We start from the raw sequence: 13,158 nt of genomic DNA on the forward strand, positions 1-13,158 counted from the left end.
GTGCTGGGCATTCTTCTACTTGCTGTCGACCCCAATAGCTATGAAATAGTGTTCTAGCAGGATCAGTGGCACACACGCTATTTTTCATTTGCCCAGATTGTACTGTGGCAAGCATGTATCACAGGAGTTTCCGGAGGCTGACAGTGTCACCAGTATTATATGTGCTAAAAAGGTTAAATAACACGGACGTGTCCAACAGGATGACCAAAGCACCCAGGTGATGAGGGGATGCCAGAAGGCAAAATAAGGGAAGCCACACCACTGGAAATTGAAGTGTCTTATAGTTTTTGATGTTGAATGTTGTCAACAGTGAGAAATCGCCTCTTCCCCAGCCCATCCGGCCAATATCTTCTGGTGAAGGAAAGGATTCAAAATGAGGACCAACAAGAAAGTGAAAAAGAGTATTGCAGCAAGAAACTGTGTGATAAAAATCATTTCGTTGTATTAAACCAGACACTGCACCATAAAACTGGGTGTCTGGGAAAAGTGCTTGAGGAAAACGGTGGCTGACGATATTACACTGGATCATTAAAACAGAGATAAAATTGTCAGAGCCTTAATTTTTGCCTATTAAGTGAAAGCGAAATGTCTCTTGGAAAGCATTACCAAAGTTTACAGAGTATTAAACGTCTGAAGAAATGAGAACATAAAGAAATGGAATAATAAATAATCATTCATTCAACAAATATATCCACATCCCTATGCCAGGGAATAGTATGTAGTGATGAATAAACCCAGATCCTGCTTTCATGAAGCTTGTGGTCAAGTGGGATAAAAAAGACATGGAACCAGCACGCCACAAAGGCAGAGCTGTGAACTAGGTTACAGAACATTAAAAAAAAAGACTGACAATAATAGTAATGTCTAAAACAGAAAATATTTACATGTATTAAGCACTGTTTTAAGCCTTCCTGTGCTTATTAACTCATGTCATCTTCACAATCACCTTGAGGAATTGGGTGTTATTTTTATCCCTATTTTATAAATGAGGAAACTAAACTATGGAGAGGTTAAGTAACTTGTCCAGGGTCACAAGGCTAATAAATGGTAAATCCAGGGGTGCCTGGGTAGCTCAGTCAGTTAAGTGTCTGCCTTCAGCTTGGGTCATGATCCCGGGGTCCTGGGATCGAGCCCCACGTCGAGCCCCACATTGGGCTCCCTGCTCAGCAGGGAGTCTGCTTCTCCCTCTCCCTACCCCCTGCTCATGCTCTCTCTCGCTATCTCTCTCTGTCTCTCAAATAAATAAATTAAATCTTTTAAAAAAATGGTAAATCCAGAATTTGAACCCATTCTACCCCCAGAGTTCATGAGATTAACCAGGGCCTTATCAGAGAGTATAACAGAGAGACTTAATACAGAGGGCACCAGGAAGGTTCAGGAAGGTTTCATTGTGGGGAAGGCATTCTTTTAAGCTGAGACCTGAAGGATGGTAGGCCTTTGCTAAGTGCAGCAGGGAGCCAAGAGTGTTCCAATCAGAGGTAAGAGTATGGGTTAAGGCTGCAAGGCAGGGAAGAGCTTCTGGCATAGAAGACCTCAAGAAGTCTGCCTTCCTTGAGCATAGTGAGACCATGAAACCAAGTAAGGCCGAGATTAACATGGGATGACATAGTAAGTGATACTGACTTATTGTTTTTTTAAAACATCACAAGGAAATATGCATAAAACACTATGAACTCTTCATTGTGTTTTTCATAATATTATAAAGGAATATTCACAAAACAGTATGAACTGTTGTATTTAATTTATACAAATAAAAAAACTAAGAGTATACATAAAAATATTAATACTAATTATTTTTGGATGATGCCTTTCCTTCCTTTTGCTCATTTGTAATTTCCAAGTTTTTTCCAATGGACATGTATTACTTTTATGATAAAGAAAAATATAAAATTTAGCAACACAAATTACTTCAAATATTTAATGAATAAACTAAAGAGGATAATTGCTGGACTAATACTTTGAATATTTTGGCAAATGTATAGTGTGTGCAACAAATGGTATTGGAAAAACCAGATATCCACATGCAACAAAACCATGAAATTGCACCCCATCTTAAACAAAAATCAATTCAAAATAGATAAAAGACTGAAACATAAAACCTGAAATTGTAAAACTCCTAGAAGAAAACATAGAGGAAAATCTTCTTGACATTGGTCAGGGCAATGACTTCTTGGATATGACACCAAAAGTACAAGCAACAAAAGCAAAAATAGACAAATAGGACTACATCAAACTGAAAAGCTCAACACAGCAAAATAAATAAGCCAAAGAATGAAAAGGCAACCTACAGAATAGAAGGAAGTGTTTGTAAACCATATATCTGATAAGGTATTAATTTCCAAAAAATATACAGAACTCCTTCAATTCAATGGCAAATAATAATAATAATAAGTAACCCAATTAAAAAATGAGCAAAGGACTTGAACAGATATTTCTCCAAAGAAGACGTACAAATGGTCAGCAGGCATATGAAAAGATGCCCAACATCATGAATTATCCAGAAAATGCAAATCAAAACTACAATGAGATATCACCTCATACCTATTAGGATAGATATTAATGTAAAAAAAAAAAGGTAAGTGTTGATAAGTTTGTGCAGAAATGGAAATCCTTGCACAGTATTGGTGAGAATATAAAATGGCTCAGCAGCTATGAAAAATCAATACAGAGTGCCGTGTGATCTGGCCATCCCATTTTGGTGCATATATCCACAAGAATTGAAATAAGGGTCTCAAAGAGATAACCTGGACTCCGATGTTCATGATAGCACTATTTACAATAGCCAAGATAAGGAAACAACCCAAGAGTCCCTTAACAGATGCATGGATAAAGCCAATGAGGTATACACATACAATGGAATATAATTCAACCTTAAAAAAGAAGGAAATCTTGCCATTTGTGACAACAGGGATAAACCTGGAGGACATTCTGCTAACTGAAATAAGCCAAGACAAAAGGATGGACACTATATGATTCTATTTATATGAGTTATCTAAAATAGTCAAACTCATAGAAGCATAATACAATAGTGATTTCCAGGGATTTGGGGGTTGGAGAAATGAGGATTTATTATTCAATGTGTATAAAGTTGCAGTTATACTAGATGAATAATTTCTAGAGATGGGCTGTACAACATAATGCCTACAGTTTATAATATGGTAATGTGCACACTGAAATTTGTTAAAAGGGTAGATCTCATGTTAAGTGTTCTTACCAAACACACAAAAAAAAGAAAAAAACAGAGGACATGAGAACACTCTGAGAGATATTGGATATGTCTATTACTTTGATTCTGGTGCTGGTATCATGGATGTTCGCATATGTCCAAACTTATCAGATTGTACACATTAAATATGTGCAGTTCTTTGTATATCAACTATACCTCAAGAAAGCTGGGGGTTTTTTTTAAAAAAGAAAATTTTAGTAAATTCTGGTTTATATTATAACTTTAATATAAAGGGAGTTAAATTTTTACAGTTTAAAAAAAATCCATCTCCCTCATTTCATCTCTGTCTCTCCCTCTAACTCCCCCTCCCTCCCTCTCTCTCTTTAGTTTTCTGTGTATGTGTGTGTGCGTGCACGCGCGCATGACTGTGTGTTTATATGTGTTAACTGATCATCTTTGTCATTTTCACCACATAAACTTGTTTTCATATGCTTCTGAGAGATTTTAATTACCTTACTATTTAATTTATTGCCAGTCAAAAGCTGAGATTTCAAACAGGATGCTTTGAGATTTTTGACATATTTCAGCATTTTTATATGGTTTCCTTATCTACTTACTAGGCAGCTCAACTGAATATACTTTGTCCAGAAACAGAATTCATCCAAGTAAAGTTGTATAGAAATGAAGTAAAAACTAATTGTGCCTACTCTGGTCTTTTCTAGAAATTTTTCTCATACCATAATAAGCAACCTCTAAATACCACTTTGACTACACATATTTTATTAACCAAATTGTATTGGCAGGTGCTTATGGCAAGTCTGCTTTTTCCCTTCCCATAAAGAAACACAATTCCAAAACCATATATTCCCTTCTTGACTCTGAGGGCCCTCGGGCACTGGTTAACAGAGCTGAGTTTATCCTTTATGTTGAGATGAATAATGCATGGCAGTAAAACACCAGTCGGCCAGCACTGCTGTTGAAAGCAGATGACTGATCAGATTTGACTGACGGGAGCCCTGTGTACATAGTACATGTGGAGAGATCCCTTGTCAGAGTAGTTCCATTGGCCCCGGCACTGGGTTCTTACTGCTTCTAAAACACAAGTGTGAAGTGCTTTTGATGTTACTTCACCTCCCATGTCCCCATGCGGAATTGCAGCCTCTATCACTCCTTTTCAATGAACAGCCAAAAAGTTGATGGCCTCATTCACATCCGTTTTTTTAGTATTAGAGAAGTTTGAATAAGCAGAATAATACGAAGTAACCAAGAGTACCATCTTACCCATAAAAATTAATTATTTCTGCCAATTGTGTAACTTCTTGAAATCAAGCTTATTACATACTTCCTACTCACTCTGTTTTGTTTTCCTTCTTTTTTTACTCTTTTTTATTCTGTTTTCTCTAACTGAAACCCACACTGCATTCTCACCTTCCAAAACAATACCTGTCTATCTATTGATTTTCTCCTCCAAATGATACATTTAAAAATATTTCATATCCTACAGAAAAAATGTCTATTTTGACCATACTCCAGATAGGCTCAGATTCTTTCATATTCGAGAATATTCTCGTTAACATCCAATGTCATCTTATTTCCAATCCTTTCCATTTTTGCAGAATATACACCCTAAAAAAGCATATTTTTGTCAGCATTCTCTCCATATAAACCTCAATATGAAAGACATTCTTTAATTAAAATAATGGTAGGACATACTGGTTAAAAAATTTATATGTGCCATATACATTATGCTAAGCATTTCTAATGTTTCATTTTATTAAGTTTTCAAAATAATTTCTTTAAATAGACACTAGTATTATCCTCACGGTACTGATCAGAAAACTGAGATTTATGCAAGTAAGCAATTTGTGTAGAATCACATAATGAGGTAAAGGCAGAACCAGGATCCAGATACAGGAATGTCTAACTCCAAAACTCCCTTTCCTAAGTGCTATGCATGACTGCCTCCTAACAACTCAACTGGGGCAGAAAACAGAGTGTGAACCTACTGGCTTGCCTCTAACATAATATGACAAAAGTGAGAGGATGTCACCTTGGAGATTAGATTGTAAAGATTGTGGCTTCTAGGGGCGCCTGGGTGGCTCAGTCGTTAAGAGTCTGCTTCGGCTCAGGTCATGATCTCAGGGTCCTGGGATCAAGCCCCACATCAGGCTCCCTGCTCAGCAGGAAGCCTGCTTCTCCTTCTCCCTCTCCCCCTGCTTGTGTTCCCTCTCTCACTGTGTCTCTCTCTGTCAAATAAATAAATAAAATCATTAAAAAAAAAAAAGATTGTGGCTTCTATGTCATTTGTTCTCTCTTCCTCTCTCACATGCTTGCTCTTATGAAGTCAGCTGCCATATTGTGAGCTGTCCTAGGAAGTGGTCCCTGTGGCAAGGAACTAAAGGAGGCCACCAGCAAACAGCCAGTCAGGAATTGAGGCCCTCAGCTCAAAATTTCATGAAGAACTAAATCCTACCAACAATCACAGCAATAACTTGGAGTGACTCCTCCCCAGTTTGAGTCTTCAGATGAGACCACAGCTCTAGCTCAAAACTTCACTGCAACCTTACAACAGACCTTGACCCAGAGTCACCCAGCTAAGAACCCACTCATATTCCTAACCCACAAAAACTGAGACAATAAATCTTTTTGTTTTAAGTCACAAAATTTTGAGGAATTTGTTACACAGAAATAGATACACCAAGTACTAGAGAAACATGGGGAAATAAAAGTCTCCTTTCATTGCCCATGGAAATGTAAGCTGGTAGAGTTGTTCTGGAGGATGATGTTTCAATATTTAATAAATATATGAATCACATTATATGACTCACTGATTCCATTCCTAGGCCTATTCCCTAAAAAACTGTCAGAGACATTCCAAAAAGGCCATATGTAGGGATATTACAGAGTGTTGTTTGTTGTAGCAAGGAATTGAGAGCATCCTAGATGCCCATTATTTGGGGAAAGAATAAGTAAAATGTGATGGATGCACACTATATAAGACTATACCATAGATCTAAGCAATGATACAGCAAAGGAGACAGAATATTGATTGAAAATAGTGAAAAAGGCATGAAATTATAATATAATACTATTTAGAGAAAATTAAAATATTTGCTAAATAACACAACATATTTTTCAAGGATGCATAAATATCCTAGTACATGTATCAAACACATTAAACTAGGTGTCTTCATATAGGGATGGAGTGTGTTAAATACAGAAGATAACAGAAAAACATTGAAAGGACAAATTGTAACATGTGCTATTAAATATGGGATATGACTAATTCAGCTCTGTTCCTAAAACATCAACAGACAAGCAAACACAAAAGGGTATGTTGTCTCCTTTTCCTAAGTTCCCATTTAAAATTCATCTCAGGAGTCTTTTCCAGTATATCACATCCATACTCCTTTTCCAGTAAATCATTGAAGAAATGGAGTTCATTAAAGGCACAGAGGTGCCTTCTCTTTAGAGAAACAACTTCACCAATAACTTTCTTTATTCTGAGGTTGCATTCGAAGGAAACGAAAAGTTTTCCCAATGCCAAAAGTACCAGATCTATATTAAGAAAGTTTTAGTGACTACTGAAAAAATTCAGGCAAAAGGTGTTAGGGGGGAATACACTGTGGTGAATTAGTGAAAAGTATTATAGGATTGTTCACTTTACAGCATGTGGGAGAATGACAGGTTTATTAGGTGATACAACATATTCCCAGTTGGTCAGCCCAGCCCAGTTAAGTATTTATTAAATAACTATCAATTTATACAGTTTTTTTCTCTCACCTACATGAGGAAATACAACCAAAGTATATGATAAATATGATTCCCTCCCTATAGTAACTTATTTTGATTTTTATGTTGGAAAGCCAAGAGACATTGATATAAATACAGAGACAGTATAAAAGAACTAAATAGATAATGAATTGCAAAACACCATCAAATGTGAGGGAAAATTATTATCCCCATGCAAAAACACTCCTCTGAAGATTAAAAAGAATTCACTAATAGTAAGATCAGTAATCCTATTTCATGACTTGGCAATACTTTTCAGATGTGATAACTAAACCAAGATGAGCAGGAAATATAAAAATCTCTGTATGACCAACTTACACCAGGACATTCTAACTTAATTCTCAGCTTTAACCATTAGACAGAACTTCTTTTATCAACTGTACTTTCTCTAGAGCATATTCTGTGAAAAGATAAGAAGTTCTTTAGCCAATGGGTGGTTTTGAATAGAGCAGAAGGAAATAATTCTATGCAATCAGATCAGAAAAGACTGTCATTGTGTTGGGTAATAATATCCTGTTGTAAGATTGGTCCTTTCAGGCAAAAGGTTTTAAAGAGTCATCATGTATATGTTTCTTATTATTTTCCTCCCCATCCACTAGCTTAAAGAGTAGGTTATTTCTGACAAACAGCAATTATCAAGTATTCTAACAGTCTTGGGGATCTCTTCTTAAAAACACAAAATAGAACAAATTAAAAGAGAGAATGAGCAAGAAAAGTGAGTAATATTTTGTAAAGCCCTTAGAATAAACCATGACATAGATCTGCTTCTGAGGGAAATAATTTAGAAAAAAACAAAATATGGTTTGCTTCTCATCTTGCATCATAGAACACAGGATAAATCTTGATCTCTTGGCTAAAGGTAATAGATGACTTCTGGATTGAAGCTTTGTTTTGTTTTTCCCTCCCTCTCTTCCATTTTCTCATCCTATTATATTGTTAAAATTGACAATAAGAAAAACTTTCAAACTTGTGTTAATAAGGCGAGCTGCTCCAGCCTTGCCTCTGACAGAATTGCGTGGACATGCTCAGAGTCTGGTGGCTGTGGCTAGGACAGCAAGAAAGACAAGATCAAGGAAGTCTAAGGAGCATTATATACATCTGAACAGACAGGCTTTTCAAGGGGAATAGAAATAAAATCTGGGGGGAATACCAGTTAGAATTGGATTAGCAAAGGTCCCAAGTATCTGACTTCTCTTAAACTTTAGTACATTGAGAAAATGAAATTAATTGTTTAATAAATCTGATTTAAACTATGTGGTTTCCTGTTCTAGCTATAAGGTTATACATTGCAGGGCACATTCTCCTCCTAAAAGAAAACACTTGAATTATATTCATTGTGAGCAGAACAGTAACAAATACCATGGTTCCAATTAACTGTGGCATTGAAGTATGCTTGGCAATTTTTTTTGGACTAAGAAATACCATTCTTTGACCATCACCCACGCTAATGATAAAATTATTTCTATTTAAACACCGTATTTTTCACAACTCTATAGCTATAAATCAAAGAATGAGGATTGTACTCATCTATAAACTGCTCATCTTTTTCTGTAAATTTCCATTTTTCTAGAGTAGATTTATGTGCCGTAGAACCTTCAGTGATATAATAGAGTCATCAGTTGAAAAACACTACCAGCCATGGCTTTCGCTTTGTGTATATGCATTTGTGTGGGTCTATGTGAGTGTGTGCGTGCACATGGGTGTGCACGTGTGTGTGTGTTTTTTCACATATGACTGAGACAATACTTTTTGATAAAGCCAACCATCCACATTGAATGTCTATATTTCCCTCCAAAGAATATATTTATTGCTGCTGTTTGGTCTTTTTATTTTGGAGAGAGCAAACTTGAAATTTACAAGAACACTCCCTGAGGTTGAGCACACAGAAACAATCTTGAACACCTACTTAATAATTTTCTCTTAAATAAATAGCTATGACTTTAGCTGTGATCTTTTCATTTCTACTGGGTTGCTAATTACTATGGTAGATTATTAATTCTAAGCTGAATGTTTCAGGGTGTCATGGCCTGCTGGGGTAAAACAGGACGATCTAATGGGGGGCATCCAGGTCATTAAAGGGGGTGTGCTGCCAACAACACGAACATGTAAATTAGTTCAGGGAATGACACTATGAATAAGTGAGTCTGATAATTATACTGGGACTTATTTACATTTCCAGGCTACAAATGGGCTATGTTCCAAAAGTTCTTAGGCAGGTTGGTGCTGGTTGAGAACTCAAAATGCATAGAAACAATGCAGTTAAATGGAGCTTAAAGTCTCAGACTCACTGGAAAAACCTATTTTACCAATAGTAGCTTGAAGACTATAGATTTGTATTTAAAAAAGAAAGACACTACAAATAAATAAGAAATAGAACAGATATATGTATTTTTTTCTCAGTCCATATTCTGGAATGGAAAATACTTTAGGTGATCTTGTAGTTACCATCAGTTTGGGCATAAACTATTCTGGTCCTCAGCAGCAAGAGAGATGGAAGATGGAGTTCAAGGAATATGTCTGCCACATAGTAGAAACTGATAGTATTAAAGAAGCCCTAAAGTGATGGTCCCCAGTACTTTATTTAGAAGCCTGTTGGAGCTTTGCTCCTCTCCCACTGACCCAGGAAAGAATCTCTGGCATGAAGCCCAACCCAAGCCCTCTTCTTCCACAATCTAGAGTGAGGAAAAAATTGAATGTCTGTGTGTGTGTGTGTGTGTGTGTGTGTGTGTGTGTGTGTGTGTTGAACCGGGGAGGATAAGGGGATAATCCATTACTCTGGCTTCAACCACATCTCTTTATTCCTAAAGTCAAGAAAATTGTTTAAGAGCTACCAGTTGCTGTCTCTAAAGGAGTTCACATCTATCAATAAAAAAAGACTAAACCTATGCCACAGAATTTACTGCCCCTACTCTGCCTTGTTCCATAACTTTCCCTCCCCAAAACCTCACAGGAATGTCCTGGGACACAGAAGATGTAGTGATGACCTATTTTTCCATCTCATCTTCCACACAACTCTGGTGGGAGACTGGACTATAAGCAAGGTTTCCGCTCCATCTGACACTTCGAATCTATGCTATCAAGGAATTCATGATGCAATTCTACAGATCAGTGATACAACAAGATCAATCCCAGGTTTCCCCCTGACTTTAAATTGGTCACAAATATTAAAGCTTTGTACACTGTCCTAACTTCAACAACTGGTATGGAAATTGAGGACACCTTAAAAATTGAGGATTGTACTTAAAAAGTATGTTCCACATTATCTTTTGTCTTCCAGCTTGACTACTATTTTCTAAAGCCCTTTTCTTTTTAGGGATATGCTGATAATAATAGTTACTATAGTTGCTATAAATTATCAGATGAAAGAAAGGAGTTAAAGCCACCAGCTTATGATCCATTCATTCTCTTTACTGGGGGGATGCCCCCAAGGTCAAGAAAAAAGATAAATAAAAGAAAAAAATATACCTAAGATCCTTTTCCACTGGACCACTGGGTAATTAGACTAATAATACTTCCTAGGAGAAAGAGAAAGAGACCTTATCTAACAACACTCTCAACAGGATGCCTATGGTTAAAGGACCACTTATAAAAAATAAACCCATTTACTGACAATAAATACATCTATGAGTCATGGCTCCCTTAAAGATGTCACATTAACTATATAATAGGAAGGGTATAAAATGGCAATGTTTCATAATTCACACAGTGCCTACTATGTCAAAAACCCAGAAAACCTCTCATGGTGACCCCCTTATTCCAGCTAAAGAGAGTAGGATCCATGTGGGAAAGTACTTGGGGAGCCACCCTTGATATCTCAGACCTCTCTCTGCTTTGTCTTCTTGATCTTCCATGGACTTAAAGTTATTAGCAAAGTTTCATACAAGGTCAGATTTCTGGTTCTGGTTCTTATGAGTCTGATCTGATGATCTGATTCTGTGTGTTACCTTGTCAGGCTATAAACTCAGCTGTGAAAAAAATGTAACTTCCTTAATTTTTTTTACTCAACATATAATTTGCACCCCCTTCTCACTGGTTTGGCAAGAAACTTTTGTCTTTGTCCTCAGTCTCTTCAGGCCCCCCTCTTCATTCCTTCTCTAGGATTAGATGAGTTCCTGAGTTTACGCAATATCAAGGTGTTGGACGAAAGAAGCAATGGATAAAAAATTAGCATCACCTTGTGACATCACCTTGTTCTTTGCTGCATGGCCCCTTCAAGTCTGGTAGCCTTCTGCTGCTTCCATACTGTTCTTCACTCCCATATATCTAGACTCATGGTGCCATACTTCCCCTCAGAATCTTGCCATCTTTTTCTCTCAGACCCAAGACCTCCCTCTTCTCATAACTTCTGCATCTTCTCCAAACTCAGGAAGTATTTTTCCAATCTAGAGATAATCTCTTTCTCCCTCTCTCTCTCTCTCTCTCAAAAGAGGAACTGTATTAGTTTTCTGTACTGCTGTGACAAATTACTGCAAACATAGTGGTTTGAAACAACATTAATTCATCTTACAGTTCTGTAGGTCAGAAGTCCCAACACAGGCTAAAACCAAAGTTCAGCAAGTTTGTGTTCCCTTGAAGAAACTCTAGGGGAAAATACATTTGCTTGTTTTCTCCAGAGTCTAGAAGCCACCCATATTTCCTTGGCTTGTGGCCCCTTCCTCCATCTTCAAGGCCAACAACATCTCTCTATGAATACAGTGGGGAAACTTGCTCCATTAAAAAGGACCCCTGCGATTACATTAGCTCACCCAGATAATCCAGGATAGTCTTCCCATTTCAAGATCCTTAACTACAAAGTCCTTAGGCCATGTAAAATAACATATTGACAGGTTCCAGGGATTAGGATGTGGACATCTTTGGAGGGCCAATATTCGACCGACCAGAAGAACCTAGCAAGATATCCTTAACAGGCTTAAATGTTTGTAAAATAAATTCAGAAAGGTATTAACCTGAAACAGAGCTAAGAGAAATTTTATTTAAGTAAAAATGAGTTTATTAGGAAAAGCAGAGGAATGGCAAGGTGGGACAAGCAAGCTATGGTGAATCATAGGCAGGTCCAAAGAGACAAATGGAAGGTTAGCTTTTTTTAGGTTTTAAGGAAATTGGGGAGGGTTGCTTTGAACAAATTTTACTAGGGAAGAAGAATTTGAGTTGTAATGGTTTCTCATTGGCTGCAAGCAGTGGTTAGCGCATTGTTGCCGGGCTAGGGAGGGGTCTTCCTTCCTTCCATTACAGGCAGAAGATAAAATTCTTGTGTGAAAAATGTCTTCCCTTGTCGAAATAATTCTTATGTTCCTTCTTCCTGCTGGTTTTGCAGGCTGCAAGGAGTGGTTCTGCATGAGAGCGCCCCTTCAAGGCTGCCCGACTCCATTTTACATGAGGTTTCCTTTCTTTTCACAAAAGCTAACGGGTTCATGTCCATATTCTAAAATACTCTTTGGATATGGGAAGTTAAATAATGGCATTGGAATGTGCCATAATTTATTTAGTGATATGCTCTTGTTAGACTTTCAGGAAATTTCCCATTTTTCATCATAAATCATGGAATAATATACCTTCTTACGTGTGAATCATTCTGTGCATTTTTAAATCATTGGCTTAGAGTAAGTCCTAGAAGTAAAATTACTGAATTATTGATCACATTTTTGAGACTTACGGCATGATTTGTGGTTCTCTCCCATGCACTGAAGGAATCTGAAGGTCCTTGAAGACCAGGAATGCTGCAGTGGATGGGACTTATTCCTGGAGGTGAATTACTTAGGAAAAGTTGGCACTGGGCCTTGGAGGAAATTGCTTCCTTTTCCTTGATAAAAATATCCTTCCACTTGTCACTGCTTACATTTTCCAGAAATAGCTTTTACAATTGCTTATATAATGTCTACTTCTAATTTTTAAATGCAAATTTTAAAATCACTCATGACCTCACCAACCACTATTTAAATTTTAATATGTATTCTTCTACATACTGTGTATACTGTGTGTATATACATATATATGCATATATATGATGTAAAATATATTACTTATATTATTTTGTACATGTAAGATCAATTTTTCACAAATATAATGTTTCAAAACAGCTTTACAGTTATATCATTGCATATAAAAGTAATTATTTTCTTAAGACAAATATCCAGAAGTAGCACTGCTAGAATATGTATATTTTAAGAAAATAGTTATTACTGGGGGCACTTGGGTGTCTC

This window comes from Halichoerus grypus, chromosome 10, assembly GCF_964656455.1.
Source record: "Halichoerus grypus chromosome 10, mHalGry1.hap1.1, whole genome shotgun sequence".
Lineage (NCBI taxonomy): Eukaryota > Metazoa > Chordata > Mammalia > Carnivora > Phocidae > Halichoerus > Halichoerus grypus.